General features: G+C 40.6%; 1 protein-coding gene across 2 annotated transcripts in view; it reads left to right on the top strand.

Moving 5' to 3' along the window:
• LOC136862822 (guanine nucleotide exchange factor C9orf72) overlaps positions 1-19,808 on the top strand; it is a 211,359-nt gene that overhangs the window by 77,498 nt on the left and 114,053 nt on the right. The gene's annotated exons all lie outside the window — the stretch shown is intronic.

Here is a 19,808-nt window from a genome sequence, read left to right as displayed (position 1 = left end):
GTACTATACCTGATAATTCGTCATGGCGTGTGTTGTTGAAGTGCCAACTTATGCCTTTTCCTTTATTTCAGTGTGGATACTGCTTAATGACTTCAGTAACTATGGATCAAACTACTAAGACACTACACTAACAGTGCTTGGGTCAGTACTTTATATGGAGAATTTTTAAGGTGAGGGCTTCATAAAACATGAAACAGGTTCTTGCTGCATGACAGCTGGGTGAAACTGGGGAAATAATATGTAGATATGCTTTCTCTGAAGTAAAAAAATAATAATCACTTACTGTTGTTTAGAAGTTCAGCATATTGTCAGTGTCTTCAACATTTCTGCATTCAATAAGCAGAAACAAATATTTGAGGTGCTTTGCATAATTAATACTTATTTATGAGAATTGTAACTATTATTAATACATTTGTAATATATGGGCATGGCTGTAATAGTAATTGATATCATTCACTTTTCTCTATAATTTAAGTAAAATAACTGCATGTTTTATTGTTGTATTAAGTAATCTGCAGGCCTTCGGGCTGAGCAGCGGTCGCTTGGTAGGCCAAGGCCCTTCAAGGGCTGTAGTGCCATGGGGTTTGGTTTTTATTAAGTTGCTTTAATTTGCTGTATAAGCTTAGTATAATGCTGTACATGTATTTCACTGTATGTTGTGAAAGTTGAAATGTATACCAACTGAATCTCAAAGTAATAAGGGCGTGTGGCCTCTGAAGAGGCCTGGTGCAGATCCTTTGAGTTGACGCTGTATAGGCGACCTGCAGGTCTGTGAGAATGGAGCTGAACGTTTGATGAATTCTGATGATGAAGATGGCACACACACCCAGCCCCCGAACTATTGGAATTAACCAATGAAGGTTAAAATCCCCAAACTGGCTGGGAATCGAATCGAATCTGGGACCCTCTGAACCAAAGGCCAGCACGCTAATCATTTAGTCATGGAGCTGGACAGTCTCATTAGGACTGCATTGAAATTCCCTGGGTAGGAAGTAACTCTGAAGATGAAACTCATTTGTTTGTCATAATGCTCTTTAAGGCCTTTGCCTGAGAAAAGGTTTAATTTTTCAGTATGAGAATACAAAGCCAGCAAAAAGAAGGTTTATAGTAGTTTGGATGATGTGAGACTATTTCTTGAGATCAGAGTTCTAAAGATTAAATCTGTGTAACATGTGAAATGAAACATGGCTACAGACATAGAGTAGTGGTTGTTCTTAAACCTTTGTAAGTTTGCTACATACACAGTACTGTGACAAGTTAGATGGCAATATAGAATCAAATGCGTATTGTCTGCATAGTATAAGTTCTGATTATCATGGACAGTATTTATTAAGCTGATCAAGTTATTCACATATTAGAAACTATGATTAAGAATTGATTGTTATTAAATGTGGATGAACTCCATCAATAGTGTTGTTTTGCTTCCAATTACTGGATCCAGTTATACCTTTAAGCATTCAGTCTGCAGGCATCTATGAATTAACAAAGTCCCTCCACAATACTTTGCTTGCAATGAGCTCTGTGGCTTCGTTTAGTTCCAAACCTCTTAATATTAGATCATTGAAGACAAGAGGCGACCAATCGTCACTTTGGTCTTCCTCTGCTTCTCTTACCCTCCATGGCCAATTTTATTATATTCTTCTAGGTAACCTATCCTCCATTTGCCTCACATGACCTCAACACCAATGACTAGAAATTTTGAAGTCTGAAATTTAATAACACTACTGTGGCAGTTGGTAATGGGTCAGCTGGGATTATTATTATTATTATTATTATTATTATTATTATTATTATTATTATTATTATTATTATTATTATTATTATTATTATTAAAACAACTTTATTGTGAACGATTTTCTTCATGGTCTTTTGGAAGAGATTATAGAGTGGGGCATCATGGTTTCATGGGAGTTAATTTGTTTTTCATTATTTAGTATGAAATGTGTTATTTTTAAAATTTCTTTAATTTTAATGTAAGTTTTTAGTGGGGTCCTTGTTTATTTCTTTTATGTTATTCATTTTCAAACATATGTTATTTAAAAAATGCAGGCCATGTAAACAAAGGAGTGGATAGGCCTGTCTGCTTCCTCCACCACATCAGTGCTTGTTCTACATCAGACATTAGAGATTTACTTCTTTGCCTGAGGTCCTAAGTCAACTTAAAGACATCATATTATGACAAGAAGATCATAACCATAATTTTTGTTATTATATGTGTACTGGGAGGTACACCTCAACCCCGTGCATTTAAATGAAGCGCCTTGAAACGCTATCTATCACAAACAAATTGAAACAACTAGTGCAAGAAGTTGGGACATTGATCAACACATGTCACTACAAAAAGTGATAGAGTAATGTGTTATTTTAGGGTTTCCTAAACTGACTGGATTTCTTTTGTTTTTTTGGGGTGTATCACAGTTTGCAACAACGATTTCAAGAAGTTTGGAGTTTTCTCCATAGATGTCTCCATTTAAGACTTGCACTATGGTGCAAAGTGGAATAATTAGAAATTTAAAGAAATTTTGTGTTCATAGGTTTTTCTGAACTGACTTGTCTTTCTTCAATTTTGATACTTCGAGGTTTGCATTACTTCTTACTCATCCCGCCAACTTTGGATTCTGGCCAATCAGAAATTTTGTGTATTTATTCTTCAGCCAGTCATAGGCTTCTTGTAACTTTTTGACTGTTCAATAAAATGAGAGGGTGTGTCTGGTCTTAGCCCAGAGCCTTCTCGAACCTTCCTCTCGGGTATAAAAGCTGACGCCTTTTCGAGCAAACTTTGCTTATTGATTGTCGTATTATTGAGTGTTTGTGTTAAGAGAGGAGGCGGAGGCCTCATTCTTTGGCAGGTAGAATATCAGCTAAGGTTTTGGCCACCATTTTTCTATCTCGGTAGTTATCTCCGCTTAGGAGCGCGCAGCTGTGAGCTTGCATCCGGGAGATAGTGGGATCGAATCCCACTGTCGGCAGCCCTGAAAATGGTTTTCCATGGGGCTGTACCTTAATTAAGGCCACGGCCACTTCCTTTCCACTCCTAGGCATTCCCTATCGCATCGTCGCCATAAGACCTATCTGTGTCGGTGCGATGTAAAGCAAATAGAAAAGAAAAAAAGAAAAAGTTATCTCCGCAAGCTGACTCGAGGGGAAGGTTCCAGTCTTTAACTATGTAACCGTCAATTTCCTAAAATGTAAACTTTCTTCCTTCTCATGTAAAAGTTCAAGTAAGTCGAAGGTACTTAAACTGGAAACCAGGGATAGAGAGTGCGTTATCCTCTCAAGTTCCCCTTCATTTAATCTTGAGCTGACTATGATTTTGTAACCATTTTCGCTTGTAAATTGTAACTTAACTTGTCCATCTAGTCACCTCAGTAGTTTAGGATTAGCCCCTGCATCATCGCGCCACAAGGCCAAGTAGGGTTTCACGGAGCGCAAGTGTTCGCCTCCATACATTTTGATGTTTGGGCCAGTAATTGAACCTGTTATTTTCCACGAAGGTCCGGTAGAATAGGTACTCGATACCCCTGTGTAAACCTAAAAGGTAATTGACATGGTCTTATAAATTGTACGTTGTGCCTAGAGAGGCCTGAAATTGTAATTTTATTGAGCAAAGACGCTCTAATCCGGATTGTAAAAGTTAATGGTTGCCTTAAGTAGGCTGTAAGGGTTTGGGAGTGCAGTCTCCTTGGTGGAATTGTAGAGCATTGAGGCTCTCTCTGTCAAATGTAAAATATATTTGTGTGAATATTGAATGGTGCCTTTGGAAGGCCATAACTTATAAACTTTGGAGCAAGTGCTCTTGAAAATTGTGATTTAAATTTTATGTTAAACACATTGAGAGATTTATCTCCTTGCCTACCTGACTAAAAGCAACAGTAGTGATGTAGGGACCTTGTAAATAGGGAGCTGGAAGCTCGGATTTTGTAACTAAACTTTCATAGGTTTTTCTGTTTTCTATTTTGTACAAAACTATCTCTGTACCTGAAATCTTGTTGTTTGTTAAAATTTAATATCTGAAAAGAAATGTAACCTTTATTTTAAAGTTTTAAATTAATCTTCGACTATCGTAGATAGACCCATTCCAACCAGCACCTTCTTTCACCTCTGTGATCCACGAAAAGTCGATAACAAGTGGTAGCAGAGCGTAGTTGAATGGGTCTAGATAAAGCCCCTTTTGACGACTAAACATAGAACTCGCTCCGAACTCTAAGAATTTTCTCGGTTGCCGGAAATTTTCTAAATTGTTTCATTTTTCTTTCAACATGTCTGGTCCTCGCGATGTCCTCGCTCCCGGGTACTTGTGCAAGGAGGAATTGATTTATGAGCTTCTAATTGGGAAGGTCCAGTCTGGAGGCACAGTTGTGGCAGATATTGCCAAACGTAAGGAGTCATTAGAACTTCCTATTTGTATCCCGGTATTTGGGGAGAAAGAATTTGATGAGGCTGTATCCACCATCACAGACAATACCACCGAGCTAGCTTCTATAGTTAGTTCTTTGAAGTGAGTGATCCATCTGCCAACCAACTTAAAAGAGTGTAGGCTAGGCTGTTTCATTTCTACAATAGGGCTAGGGACCTGTTGTCTCTAAAATTGAAGGAGGATCATGCTAGAGAAGCCAGTAACCTATTAGAACACCTCTCTGATATGTCGAATAGAGTTAGTCAATTGTTGACCGGGGCCGCTACTCCTAAGGCTGTCAAGTTCCTACGGTAAATTTATCTACAGAAGAGGATCCTAGTAAATCTAATGAGAGTAGTAAATCTGTTGCCACTCAACAAACATCTGCCCTATCGGAAACTGAGTCGGGTCATCCAAGACAACTTCCACCTTTCTTTTTGACTAATGCAGTGTTTGAGCCTTCTCAACCTCCTATGCCGTCACCTATTATGTCACCTGGTTTCAATAGTTTGCCTCACTCATTGGCTATGTTGCTGAAAGGAATTTCCAAGTTTTCAGTAAATTCAAGTAATGAGGTCATTTCTTAAGGTTTTTAGTGGAATTTCAAGACCATGCGCTAGTTTTTGCTCTGTTCTCACTCCCAAATACTTCAAATTATTTACCCTTATTCTGTAGGCATCCTCTCAGACAAAATATTTAAAGCAATAGCTGATTTATCATCTATAGAAGACTTCCATGCCCACCTACTGGATAACTTCATTCTGGCTAGAGCAATGTCATCGTAAATTCAGGAGTAATATTTTAGAGTACAGCGGTTGGACGAAAACCTTGCCGACTTCATTCAGGATATAAAGTTTTACACCAGGGTTCCCGCTCTTCATTTTCCAGAAGATCAGATTGTCCACACGATTGTTGAAGATATCTCTCCCCCCTATAGGTCGTATTTATGTTTTGCATTTTGACCTCAAACCTTCTCTGAATTAGAGGCAATGGCTGTGTCAGCCGAAGGAGTAAGGTACACCAATACGTTACGACTCGCCAAGGAGCCCCCTCCGTCATCAGATTCTTCTCGGCTACCATCTCGCCGAACATTTCCGACATGCAAGTGTTATGCGTGTGGATCTAATGAACATCTTCGAAATGAATGCCCCTTGATAAAATCTAGTGGAACTAGGAACGGAGCTGGTCCATCTCAAGGTTGCTTTAAATGCGACTCATTTAATCATCTTGGCAAGAATTGCACTAATCTTAACAGCACACCATATTACTCAACTTCTGGTGCTACCTCCGCTAACCCTGATGATAGGAAATGACTGGTGTCAGAGTCAGCATGTTCACCTTCCCGAGGCTCAGTCCCTGTTAAATCAAGTAAAAATTCTGTTAAGGGTGAAATTTCTTCTAATTTGTCATTTGAAGGCCCTAGATAATGCCTCAGAATTGCAGCAGAGACCCCAGGATACCATTTCTGAAAATTGAAGTAAATAACGAACCAGTCACAGCTTTATTAGACTCAGGAAGTGTGAGTTCCATAATTTCTGACGAATGGTATTCTACATTAAAAACAACTTGTAAATTTCCGGACTATTTTATCTCCTCTTTTAAATGTGTTTCGGCTAATTCCTCTCTATGAGATGAGAAATTTTACGTTTCATTTTTGCTAAAGTTTGCATTTCAAAGTTTACCTGGAAAGTTAAGTTGTTTGTAACTAAACAGTTGTCTTGCCCTGTAATATCGGGGGCCGATTTCACGTCCAATACTGGTCTTGCGCTCGACATTCAGAGCAAGTTGTGCACCTTCAAGTTTGCTAGTAACTGTAATATTCCCCTTTTGAAATGTAATTCTGCATCATGTTCATCTGTTTTGCCTACCCAGAGTGAGATGTTGTTAGATCTTAGGCATCTACCTGAGGAACAGGCTGAAAGTATTAGAAGGTTGTGTCAGTCTTTTCCTGATGTACAGTATTTTCAGAAACCCTTGGCATTACTGACCTTATTGAATATAAGATTGAGTTAACAGATTCTATTCCAGTTAGATTTCCGCCTTATAGGCTGTCCCCACCTAAAATGAAGGCTCTTAAGGAAATCGTCGATCAGATGTTAAGAGATGGTATAATTTGACCTAAGTTGGCGTATTCATCGCCCATTTCTCTCGTGCCGAAACCCCAAGGTGGTTTCTGGCCTGTTATTGATTACATGGCTTTGAACCGTAAGGTGGTGTTACAATCTGTGCCCCTTCCTGATCTTCACTCTTGTTTTTCATGGTTTCGAAAGGCGGCTAAGTTATTTACCATCCTTGATCTTAATCAGGCATATAACTACATACCTCTAGCAGAAGAATGGAAACATCTAACGGCTTTCGCCACGGATTAGAACTTGTATGAATACAAGCATGTGTCTTTCGGGCTCCCCACTGATGCAGCTGTTCTTACTAGACTGCTAGATTGGGTCGTCTCTGACATCAAAATCTAATATCTGTATCATTACCTCGATGTCGTGTTTTCAGAGATCTTCAAAGAACACTTAGATCATCTAAAGGAAGTCCTCATTCGCTTTCGGAAGGCTAGGTTGACTGTTAAACCATCTAAGGTAGCTTTTGCTAAGCCTTCTATGTCGTTCTTAGGGCATATTGTGTCACCCGATGGTGTTTCTATTGACCATTCCAGAACACAGGCTATCCGTGACTTCAAGCCTCCTACGGACATCGAAGGCATTGCCAGATTCATAGGCATGGTGAATTTCTTCAGGAAATTTATTCCTAACTTCGCTAACAGGGCGGCGCCCCTGAACTTACTGTGTAGGAAAGGCGTCAAATTCGAATCGGGGCCGTCTCAGCAAGCCACTTTTGAAGACCTGAAATTAGCTCTTTGTAACGCCTCGCTATTAGTCATGCCAGATTTCTCTAGAAATTCATAGTCCAAACAGATGCCTCTTCATCGCCTGTTGCTGCTATCCTTCCTCAGGAAACCAAACTCGGAAGGCGGCCCATTGCCTATGCTTCTAGGACCTTATTGGCTCAAGAAGCCAAATATTCTCTCTATGGACTTGAGGGTTTGGCAGTTTTGTTTGCCCTAGAGAAGTTCCGCCTTTATCTGGAACGTCAAATTTGAATTAGAGACGGATAACCAAGTCTTAGGTTGGTAATTAGCTAGGCCTCGTCGCACTGGACGTATTGGCTGTTGGGCTATCAGGATTTCTGCATTCCAGTTTGATGTGCGACACATTAGAGGATCAGAAAATGTAATTGCTGATGGACTAAGCCGCATGTTTTCCAATGAAGTTGAGACCAGTGAACAGGAAGATAGTTCTTCTCTTCCCGTGCCCATACCTTCATGTATTAATGTTGTTCTGACTGATGCCCCTATGCTATTTCGGGATATTGAGAAATATCAACGTGAAGATCCAGTGCTGGCTCCCATTATGGAAACCCTCTCTTCTGGGGAACATGTTGTCCCTTATGTATTGAGGAACGGGGTTTTGTGTTGCCCTTCGAGGCACGATCAGAAGATGAAAGTAGTGGTTCCAGCTGTGCTTGTACGCATGATCTTCAAATACTATCATGAAACCCCATTAGGGGGTCATTTAGGCTTCTTCAAAACTCGGGAAAAGATCAGTGAGATGTTTATTTGGAAGAGTATAGACAGTGAAATCCGGGAAATGGTTAAAGCTTGTAAATCTTGCTTGCTTAGTAAGCCCACCTTGTTCACTAAGCTTGAGCTATTGCCATCGCATCAAGCATCTCGCCCCATGGAGTGTCTATATATAGACTACATCAGACCTTTCCCCCAATCCAAGGGGAACGGAAATAAATTCATTCTTGTATGTGTAGGTGGCTTCACTAGATTTTCATGGTTGTTTCCGACTAAGCTGGCCACCGCTCAGTCTACAATTTCTTGTCTTAATACTATCTTTGCTTCATGTGGTCCTTGTCAGTATATTGTTTCTGATAATGCTAAGGCTTTCACATCCAACTTATTCCGAAAATTCTGTTTCGACCTGTCTATTTCACATGTAACAACTTCCGCTTATTACCCTCAACCGTCTCTGGCTGAGAGGGTCAATCGTAATCTTCGATCTGCTTTGATTGCCTTTCATCATGTAGATCATTCTAGGTGGGATACTTCCTTGCATTGGTTATCTTTTGCCCAAAATTCGGCTGTTCATGAGTTCCACAAGTTCACCCCTGTTTCTCTCATGATTAAATTTGTTCCCAATACGCCGCTGTCTAATCTATGGTCACTTAATGACATATTGCCAGAGACGATAGATCCTGAGAATATTAGAGATCTATGGAAGAAGGCTAAGAGTAACCTTAAAGCTTCTCATGAAAAAGTTAGAGAGAGATATGATCGTGGACGGAGGCCCACCAATTTAAAAGTCGGAGGTCAGGTTATGATTAAAAATTTCGTACCTGCGGGCAAGCTTGCCCCCAGATTTCATGGGCCATGTATTATTTTGGATTTCTTAACACCTGTCACACTATTGGTCAGCAACCCAGCCATGGAGAGGATATTTAGAGTTCACCTCTCTCAGGCTATACCTGTATAATTCCTTGTTTTATAACATAAGCCATTAAATCTTGACAGTAAGCGAAGGTTATCTTTCTTTTTTCTGGTAACTGTATGGAATCTTAAAATTTATTAGGTATCCCGTTTGTCTGTGGCCTGGTGGCCATTACCTAGCCCCCGTCTCCAAATCCATGCCTCATCACAACATGCAATATAAAAAAAATTAGTACTTTCAATCTCCATCAAAAAAATCTCTGTCACCTAGTAAATTAGTTTCAGTACCTCCTCAGCCATCGGCAGCCGTGTCTCAACATCTGGCGAGCAATTCTGGCGTGGGGTAAGGGCCCATTCCACTCTGGTCCAGTCTCCTTCTGAACGGCGCGCTGGAGCTCCATCCTTTCCGGCAAGTGCTGAGGTGCGGTAACCCAACCGCCAACCCATCTTGGAACAGTACCTCTACATCTGGTCTGCAGCGACCATCACCATGACTACCCCTCTCATGGTAGTGGGAGAGGTGTATCTGAGTTTACTGGCGGGGGGGGGGGGGGGTCCGGGGAACCCCACCCGGGTATCGGCAGCGGCGGCCGGTCTTGCCGTCAAACTTGAACTGTGTATCCCAGCCTGCTATGACTATAAGGAGACTTCAAGACATGTTTTCAACATAATTTCTTAACAATGAACCTTTTCAAGAAAATGTCCGTCACAACTTAGGTTTTTTTTTTTTCTTTTTCTTTTTTTTCTAACAAGTAAATTTCAACTTCAACTGTGAGGAGAGACTTTTGGGGAGGTGGAGGTCTTAGCTAAATGGTTTGCACGTGTTAGCTTTGATTCAAGGGGTCTCGATTGGGTCGAGGAAATTGTTACTACGTGCTTTGCAGCAGCTGAAAGGCTTTGTTTGTCTGCGTGTGTAACATTGGCAGTAGTTCTGAAACTCGTGAAATTGTGTGACAAATTTCTAAGCGATTTAGTATTTTTAGTGGTGTTCGTAATGAGTTCAACTAAGAAACGATGTTATCAGTCTTTTCGGGAGGCATATTCTGCTTTATTTCCTTGTTTTATACGATCACGGAAATTGTTCCCAGTGTTAAGTGAAAACAGATGAGCACTCATCAAGATGTAACTTTGTGTAAGTATATAATTTCAGGAGTGAGGATTTTAACTTTCCTTGGTTAATTCCAACGGTTCGGGGGCTGCCTGTTTGCCGAATTAAAAATTAGAATGCATCTTAAGTAGGGCCGCATTTTCATATGCGCATAGATCACCTATCATGTGACAACTCGAAAGACCTGCACTCAGCTCCAGAGGCCACGCGCCGTTACTGTTGTTGTTTTTATAATAATAAAAATAATAATAATATATTTACATAACGAAAAATGTCCCAATACAGTACCCGCATCTTATCATTTTGCTTTCCCCCTATTTTTTATGTTGCTCGCATTTATAGTTTTCCCGCATCCGTCGTCAATTTTCCCATGCCCCCTGAAAAAGATGCATCGAGGTTTTGCTGTATATGTTATGATTACCCTGGTGAATGTAATGAGAACTGGAAGTGGGAGAGTTACATTGACTGCTGTAGCCAACTTAAATGTACATTATTTCTCGTTCCCCTTCGTTCGTTAGAATCATAAATAATTAAAATTTACAAATTCTAGAAAAAAGATTAAATGATTTTTAATACAAAAATTATTTCACAGCATACCTTTTAAAAAGCAGGATATTTATAAAAAAATTTAGCTTCTTCATGGACCGCAGGATAGGGTGTTAAAAAATTGGAGTATCCTCCAAAAAGCAGGACATCTAGTCACTGTACTTTTAACACATGTTAAGAACAACTTATAATCTCTTATCTCTTCCTCATTATCTCCCTTTACCCAAACATAAACTCCTAAGACATTCAAATAATAATAATAATAATAATAATAATAATAATAATAATAATAATAATAATAATAATAATAATAATAATAATAATCACCGTCATCATCATCATTCAAATGCCACATTAATATTATCAGTATCCCATTAAATTCTGTTTCATTTGCCAAGTTATTTCCAAGGCGTCCCTGGTCTGTCAGTGGGATTCTGTCACTTCCATTGGTCCGAGGCTTGCTAAAGCATTCTAGGCATGCTCAATAAATTTCTATGAATTGAGAGCTATCCTTAGCCCATGTGAGAATTTTACTGTTAACAGTTTTAGAGCCACTGGTAGATTGGTTAGTCCTAGCCGGCTGAGAACAAGGAAGCTATGCTGTGAAATATGTCAGATTTGCATTCCGATCCATAGCAACTGGTTTCCCTACTCTCAGGATCACTTACTAGGCCCATTAGCTATTGCTCTTGATTCACAAACTAGTAAGTGACTACAGGAACTGACACTTGGATAGGAAAAACAAATGGAATTATTCAAACCTTAGTTATGGTGACTTGATGGCTATCTTAAGCAGAGTTTTGCCCTACTCATTCCATGCAGATCTGATATAGTATCTTATTGCAAGTCCTTGGGTGTTAGAGGTACCTTTCTCAAATGCAGTTTGTTGCAACTACAGTCCTCAATGAATATACATCAGATGGGAAGCTAGGGAGGAGTAGGAGCACAAAAAAGGATAAATACAATGACAGAGTAGTGTGGACAGAGAAGACAGCAGGAGGGAAGACAAGGACTAAGATAGAACATAATAAGAGGACAGATCGACGTCTTTATGTTCCGAGCGAGTTGGCTGCACAATTTGGGTCATGTAGCTATAGCTTACATTCGGGAGATGATGGGTTTGAATCTCACTGTTGGCAGCTCTGAAGATTATTTTCATGGATTCCCATTTTCACACCAGGCCTTAATAAAGACCACAGTTTCTTCCTTCTCTGTCCTAGCCTTTTCCTATCCCATAGCTGTAATAAAACATATCTTAGTGCAACGTAAATCCAGTACCAAAAAATATATATCTTCATGTACCACTGTCTTCATAGATGGGCTCTCCTATCATCGGTTACAATTCTTCCAGGTCTGTTACTTCCCTTTCTTCTAAGCCCCAAGAAGCTTCCAAGGTTCATCATGAGGGTAAGCATCCACATGCGTTAAAGTGGTGATTCTTGATCATAAACCATGTGAATCAGCTTCCCCTACCAATATTTAGTTCTGCAGCCCAAGGTGTGAAATCAACATTATGTTGATATTTCTCTGCTAGCATGCCGTATGGTGCTAATGCACTGCAAACACATTCTGCAAATCTTGCTGAACAGTACTATCGTTCCCACCATGTGACTAAAGACCGTTAGAGAAATATGACATCCTTTCAATCATTTGTCATACGTCTTTCTAACATGTAACTACGTTCATATGTTGTGCCAGGTGACCGGGTATAGCTAAACGTGAAATTAATGCTTAAAATTATGATGCAGTGATGTGAAGAGCATACGAAACAATGACCTTGAGGAGTAACGTACTCTTAAAGGCATTCTTAATACTATCTTAGAAGTGAAGCTTCCACGGTGTGAAGAATTATTTAATTTAATTTCCGGGTTGAACCGTGTTGTACTTGTCTGCACATCACGTACAGTTTGCCGACGTTTTGAATACATTGCAGTATTCTTTGTCAAGGCGACTGAAATACCCCTACTCGATCCGAGGTAATCAGTCTCCCAGGCAGAAATTACACTACTAGAGTGGCCCTGATCTTGGCCTTTTATATCCTAGCCTTTCTGGCTGACGTAAGCCCTGGCTGTCTCGTGAGCATTCTGGAAAGTGTGTGTCACAGCCAAGTAGTGGGGGCTTGCCGGCGCTGTTATGTAATAGGGTTGCGGCCCGTGTGTTTACGTTGTGGTCTGTATGTCTTAAACTATGAATGATATGCATCCAAGAATTACTGATTTTATATCCTTCTTCTAAATTTATGTTGTTCAGATGTTTCTTGATTTCGATAGCCTCGTGGATTTTCCTTTCCAGATTCCAAGGGATAGCTGCTAGGATCTTGGTCTTGTCAAATGATATTCCGTGCCTAGTTTCGTAGGAATGCTTGGCTACCGCTGAAATATCTGTGTTTTGGTTCTTGGTGTGACAGATATGTTCTTTTAGGCGGGTGGAGATCAGACGTTTTGTCTCACCTACATAACAAGCTCCACAGCTACATTCAATGTCATATACTCCAGGGGCCTGTAATTCTATTGTGTCTTTTACTGGTGGTAGATAACGGGCTAGCTTCCGGTAAGGTTTATAGATAGTTTTTATGTTGTATTTGTCCAGTATCTTGCCGATCCTGTCTGTAGTGTTTTTAATGTATGGCAATATCACTGTTTTCAGGCGGGTCAGTTCTTCTTTCCCGTTGTTTTCTCCTGTGGTGGCCTTTTCTTTGTTCTCTTCTGATTTTTTTAAGGACTCGTCGGATGTTATTGAGCGAGTAGCCATTTTTCCTGAGAGTTCTCGTGAGGTGTTCTTTCTCTTCCTCGAGGTGCTCTGCGTCAGATATCGCTATGGCCCTGTTTACCAGTGATGTTAGGACAGCCTGCTTTTGTGAAGGGTGATGATGAGACGAGGCGTGTAGGTACCTGTCTGTGTGAGTGGGTTTCCTGTATACTGCGTGACTCAGCGTCCCATTGGAGTTGCGTAATACTAGCACATCCAGGAACGGTAGTTTTCTGTCTACTTCTACTTCCATGGTGAACTGAATATTTACGTGTATGGAGTTGAGATGATCGAGAAATAGCTGTAGGTTATTGCTCCCGTGGGGCCAGATTACGAATGTGTCATCCACAAAACAGAGAAAACATTTCGGTTTCAGGGCAGATGTAGCTAAGGCTTTCTGTTCAAAGTGTTTCATATACATGTTTGCTATTATTGGAGAGAGTGGCGACCCCATCGCGGCCCCTTCTGTCTGTTCGTAGAACTCCCCGTTGAAATAGAAATAAGTGGCGCTAAGGCATTCTTTAGCTAGTGTTGACAGGTCTTCTGGAAGTTTCTGGTCTAATAGCGGAAATACTTCTGTTAGCGGCACCTTGGTGAAAAGTGACGTGACATCAAAACTTGCTAATAAGTCCGTACTTTCAATTGATTGGTCCTTAAGGAGCTGGATGAAATACTAGTTTCACTCACAGCTGTGGTGCAGAGCATGCGCTCAAACTCTAGCCTACCAATTAATGGAACTTAGCATTGATAATTTGAATCCTGCATCGACATGAAACTTTAGTGCTTAAGAACAGGTCAGTCTATGGTACAAGCAAGCAGTAAAACGCCAGAATTATTGTTTTTGTGGCTGCGCACACTGCATTCCTATATGGCTGGAATGAAGTTGCTTCAGTCATTTGCCATGTATTCCATGGATGAATACATTGACCAGCAAGAGTGAATTGGTTGCAGGCACTACGTCTGTATCAAGAAAAGTATCCGGATAGGCGACGTCCGACTGCAAAGACTTTCTGCAGTGTTGAAAGACTTCTGACGATTTCACCCGTTCGAGAGAGGATCATAACATCTGGTGAGAATGAGGAGGCTGTTGTAGACATAGATCGTAATAACCCACACACGAGCATATGGGCAATTGCACAACAGGTGAATATCAGCCAGGCTTCCTTACTACGAATACTGGATGCACATAAATATCACCCCTGCCATCTACAACTAAACGAGGAGCTCTACAGGCAGGATTTTGAATCTCGAATGAATTTCTGTCAATGGCTGTTGGGAAATCTAGAAAATGATGCAACATTCCTATCAAAAATTTTGTTCTTACATGAATCGCAATTCTACAATAATGGTTCCATCAATCGCCACAGCATGTACTATTGGAGTGCTGACAATCCCCACTGAGAGCGACAGGCAGCCTGTCAAGTGCTTTCTCAAGTGCTTTGAGTAGTGAATATGTGGTGTGGAAGCTTGGGTGATTTCCTTGTTGGACTGTAGTTCTTTGAGGGCCATTTAACAGGCACAGGCTACCTGCACTTTCTATGCCAAGAACTCCCACTTCTGCTTTAGGTGTTCCACTTGGTGAACATTGAAAATTGAGGTTTCAACAGGATGGAGCTCCACCATATGAGATGTTACCTGTTCGTAACCATCTGATTGAGACACACCCAGGAAAAAAGGGGTAGGAAGATAAGGACTTTTCTCTTGGCCTGCCTGGACACCAGATTTAATGCCATTGGACTTCTGCCTGTGTGGGCATTTGAAACAAACAGTTTACACCGAGGAGCCAGAAAATTCCAAATGCCTTCAACAGCTCATCACCAAAACTTGAAGATCAATAACATTGGCTGTGTTACTGCACACTAGAATGTTCATTCACTGGCATACCCATTGTGCATCAACCAAGCAGGTCATCACTTCAAGCACTTGCTAATTTAACTAACCATTGTTGGTTCAGTTTGGGCTCCCCCTCCCCCTCCTCGCTGCCTATCATGTCTTTGTCCAATCCTGTTGACATGCCTGCTCTCCAAGTGAATGGCTACTCTTTTTCAGTCACGTAGCTGTCATCTTGCAATTGGGAGATAGTGGGTTTGAATCCCACTGTCGGCAGCCCTGAAGATGGTTTTTCATAGTTTCCCATTTTCACACCAGGCAGATGCTGGGGCTGTACCTTAATTAAGGTCATGGCCACTTTCTTCCCACTTCTAGTGCTTTCCTATCCCATCATCGCCATCAGACCTACCTATGTTGGTGCGATGTGAAAAAAAAAAGAGAAGAAGAAATTGTTTTTCTTTGGGCCACATACCTTTCATTCATTGAAAATGTGCATAAAATAGAATATTTTACATACATTATGAGATGGCGAAAGCTACCATAAATACAAAATAAAATAAAAGAGTATCCCTGCTCTGGACGGAAACTTATCACATGTAAGACTAGAATACTGCAGCGCTTGGCTTGCTCTTATCATTACACAGTTCTATGCAGTGTGTTGATTACAGCTCATGTGATAGTTTTAACACGGTCGCAATGTCCACTTTATGTTTCACTGCCATTTCATTTACATATCAAATCATTTAGTGTATGCACTCGTGGTTCTTATTATTTAACCCAACCGCATCCGTAAGCATATCAGTGCGCTGACGCGATAAAGGGCTCTATAGCCATAAGCGTACTAGTACGTAGCGCTCATTTGTCCGCTAAAAACGAGATAGGCTGCTTTCTGTCAGTAGACGTGTTCAACTACTTGGTAGTTCTTAACAGCTATTTACCAGAGATGAGAGCCTGCACCCTGAGGGCTGATTTAAGAACTATTTAATTTGAGTGGTGTTCGTAAAAGTAATTGCAATCTCCGAACTGGATTGTTTGGAAACAGTGGCTGATGAACAGAAGCATGTGTTTGTTATTGGCTAGGATGATGAAGAATTAATGCGTTATTTCTAACTTCTAGGCTCTGATTATAGTAGTAGTGATGATGAGGAAGATCCTGGTGATAATATGCATATACGTTTGAATCGTTGTGATGCAACAGCAAGTGAAAGTGAAACGGAACTTGACAACACTACATCAGCGGCACATGAAATTATGCATGACACTGGTTGCAGTTTCGGGGGTGTCGTTGAATGGGATTGGGAGAAAAAGCTTGTGACACCAACACAGTACCCCTTTACTGGAGTTAGTGGCTTGGGTCCTGGAGTGGATTTACCAGCTGGTGTTAGCAGGGCGGCAATATTTGCTCTGTACATGAATGATAATTTCGTCGATTATATAGTAGATCAAACCAACAAGTTCGGGTCTAGTGACAGCTAGTTTACGAAAATATCATCTGATGAACTCAGGATATATTTTGCACTCGTGATTTTGATGTGTCTGGTATAGAAACCTACACTTCGGAGTTACTGGAGCACAGAAGTAATATGTTGACACACCCTACCTCAGAACTATTATGCCTCAAAATAGATTTTTAGCCTTAAATAAAAACCTAAATTTTGTGGATGATTAAACTATGGACATATCAGATCTATTATGAAAAATAAGACCAGTAGTTGATATGATATAGGAAACATTTCGATCAGTCTATCTTCCTAAGAGTGCTGTATGTATAGATGAATCACTGATGAAATGCAGGGGAAGATTACATTTTATACAGTACAAGAAGTCCAAGAGAGCAAGGTTTGGTGTCAAATTTTACAAACTATCAGACTTCAGCAACGCATATACGAGGGTCGAGTCATAAGTCATGGCAACTATTTTTTTTTCTCGTGAACAGGAGACAACACGGAAAATAAAAGAGATGCATTTGGAAATGTAGGGCATGTTCTTGTGCATTGTGCCTGAAGACAAATTCTGAGTTCAGGAGATTCTCGTAGGAAAGTGACAGAACACAGGCCATTGGTAAACATTGTTTTTATTATGGTATAGACAGCAAATACACAAGACTACGTACAAAGGACAGGTCTTTACTCTTTACAGACCTTCGAAATAATTACCCAAGGTTTCCACTGTGCGTTGCCAGTGGTGGGGCAGGAGCTGAATACCATTCGCTGCACGTGTATCGCAAAAGCCACCTTGCCACACCTAACGCTTCCCGCAGCTCTGCATGGCATTGGCGTGCATTTGTGCCGTGGAGAACTGCTATTTTAATATACGATTGTTGCTCCTGCTTGTTGGCCTCCATTTTGTGACGCTCTCACTCACGCACTGAACTTGGGGGCATGCTTTTAGTCCCACACTGTTGTTTACATACACCATTTAGTGGCATCATACACAAGTACATACTGTACGTTTCCAAATGCATATCTTATGTTGTCTCCTGTTCGCGAGAGAAAAATAGTAGCCATGACTTGTGACCTGACCTACGTATATGTGACTTCAAAATGTATGTAGGGAAGGACAAAGTTGATAATACACCTTTTAGTACAAGAGTAGTGATGGACATGATTCAGACATGTGGTCATCTGAATAAAGGCTACTCCCTTTATATGGATAATTGGTACAGTTCACCTGATTTGTTCTTCAGACTGTATAATGCAGGGATGAACGTGTGCGAAACAGTGCGTATTAACAGGAGAAACATGCCGAAAGACTTTGGTAAGGTTCGCTTAGAAGTAGGTGAAGCAGTGGCTTGCTACACCAACGGTATTACTGCAAGCAGGTGGAAGGGTAAGAAAGACGTGTGCTTACTAACAGCAATGCATATGCGTTGCTGAAGTCTGATAGTTTGTAAAATTTGACACCAAACCTTGCTCTCATGGACTTCTTGTATTGTATAAAATGTAATCTTCCCCTGCATTTCATTTCTACAATATAACTTTACTGCTTCGGCCCCATCTTGACTTTAATTCCTGAAGCGTTCAATCTTATATAAAAATTAAGGAATGTCCACCAAGATCTTAGAGATCTTTTATCAAGAAATATTTTAAATCAAGAGTTCTTATTCACAACAAAGATCATTTTAAGATTTTATGAATACAACTGTTAGTTCCCGCGAACTTTATCATCAAGAGTTTAATGAACAATTCAACCAGTTTTATTGATTATATGACTTGCAACTTTAACAACGTTTGCCAATATTTTATTTAAAATGTCCTATCATACAATATTGTTTTCAATGTGTCTTTCCAATTTAACCCTTTCCGGCCCTTAGCGCCCGAAAGCGCCCGACTGTTCATTTAGCCTTCCGGTCCTTAGCGCCCGAAAGCGCCCGGCTGCATTATCTGCATTCGTCTGCGATCTGTGCGATAGTTTTTTTATTTTTCTCATCAGTGAAGTGTTTCTAAGGCGTTTATGAACACGCAGTGCAATCTACAAGTCTTAGGGAATAAAAGTCCGACTCGTTGGCTGAATGGTCAGCGTACTGGCCTTCGGTTCAGAGGGTCCCGGGTTCGATTCCCGGCCGGGTCGGGGATTTTAACCTTCATTGGTTAATTCCAATGGCCCGAGGGCTGGGTGTTTGTGCTGTCCCCAACATCCCTGCAACTCACACACCACACATAACCCTACCCTCCACCACAATAACACGCAGTTACCTACACATGGTAGATGCCGTCCACCCTCATTGGAGGGTCTGCCTTACAAGGGCTGCACTCGGCTAGAAATAGCCACACGAAATTATAAATTATAGGGAATAAAAGAAGAGAGATAATCTGTCTTGACGTTGCCTAGGCAACGGTCTTGAACTTCCGCGAGCGCGGGTCAGCTGTTTCGTCCGTAAACATGGCGGGATTGAATATCGCGTATATTGAAACTGAGCTGAATATGGGCGAAAAAAGTGACACAGAATCCTTGAGTAGGGGAGCAGGTGAATTTTTAATGAGTGAATAATGTATCAACGAAGATAATTTTAGTGATAACAGTGATATGAATGAAAACTAATATCGATAAATCGGACCTGATGGCGATGCCACGGCAATTCAGGTAACACAAATATTACGTTTCGTTACTCCGAATGATTAAATGGATGATGTTGAACCTGCGCACAATTCGGAAAGAGTATTAGGGGAAAGATATTGTTTTTACGTATGTTAGGAGGAGAAAAACTATTCAGTGACATAGCCTATTGCGCATATAACAATGCAGCCTTCAAACAGTCGCATTCCAGTAAGATAAAAACAGAATAGGAAGACCCTTGCCAAGATGAAATAAAATCTTATATACATGGGCATCATTCCATTTCCAAAATCACGTGATTATTGGTTTTGAGGGATTCAGACAACATGGGAATGTGACAAGTGCAGACTGTCTCTGTGTCGAGTATCACGAGGAGTGGGGGGGTGGGGGGAACATATTATGACTCAATAAACAGAGAAATAGATGTGATGGTTTATTTTCTAATGTTATTGAAAATTTGAATTCATTGTGACCAATAGTTTTTACTGTATTTAACTTTTTCTGAAACAATACGGTCTGTTTCAGTTTTAGCTAAATAATAGGTTGAAACCTGGGGATAAGCGGAGTGAAAAGGCGGGCGGGAAAGGGTTAATATGTAATTTTGGTATTCTGATATATTGTTGTAG

The sequence above is a fragment of the Anabrus simplex genome, chromosome 2, assembly GCF_040414725.1.
Source record: "Anabrus simplex isolate iqAnaSimp1 chromosome 2, ASM4041472v1, whole genome shotgun sequence".
Lineage (NCBI taxonomy): Eukaryota > Metazoa > Arthropoda > Insecta > Orthoptera > Tettigoniidae > Anabrus > Anabrus simplex.
Note: the sequence above shows the minus strand (reverse complement) of the source record. Positions and strands in the feature narration are given on the sequence as shown.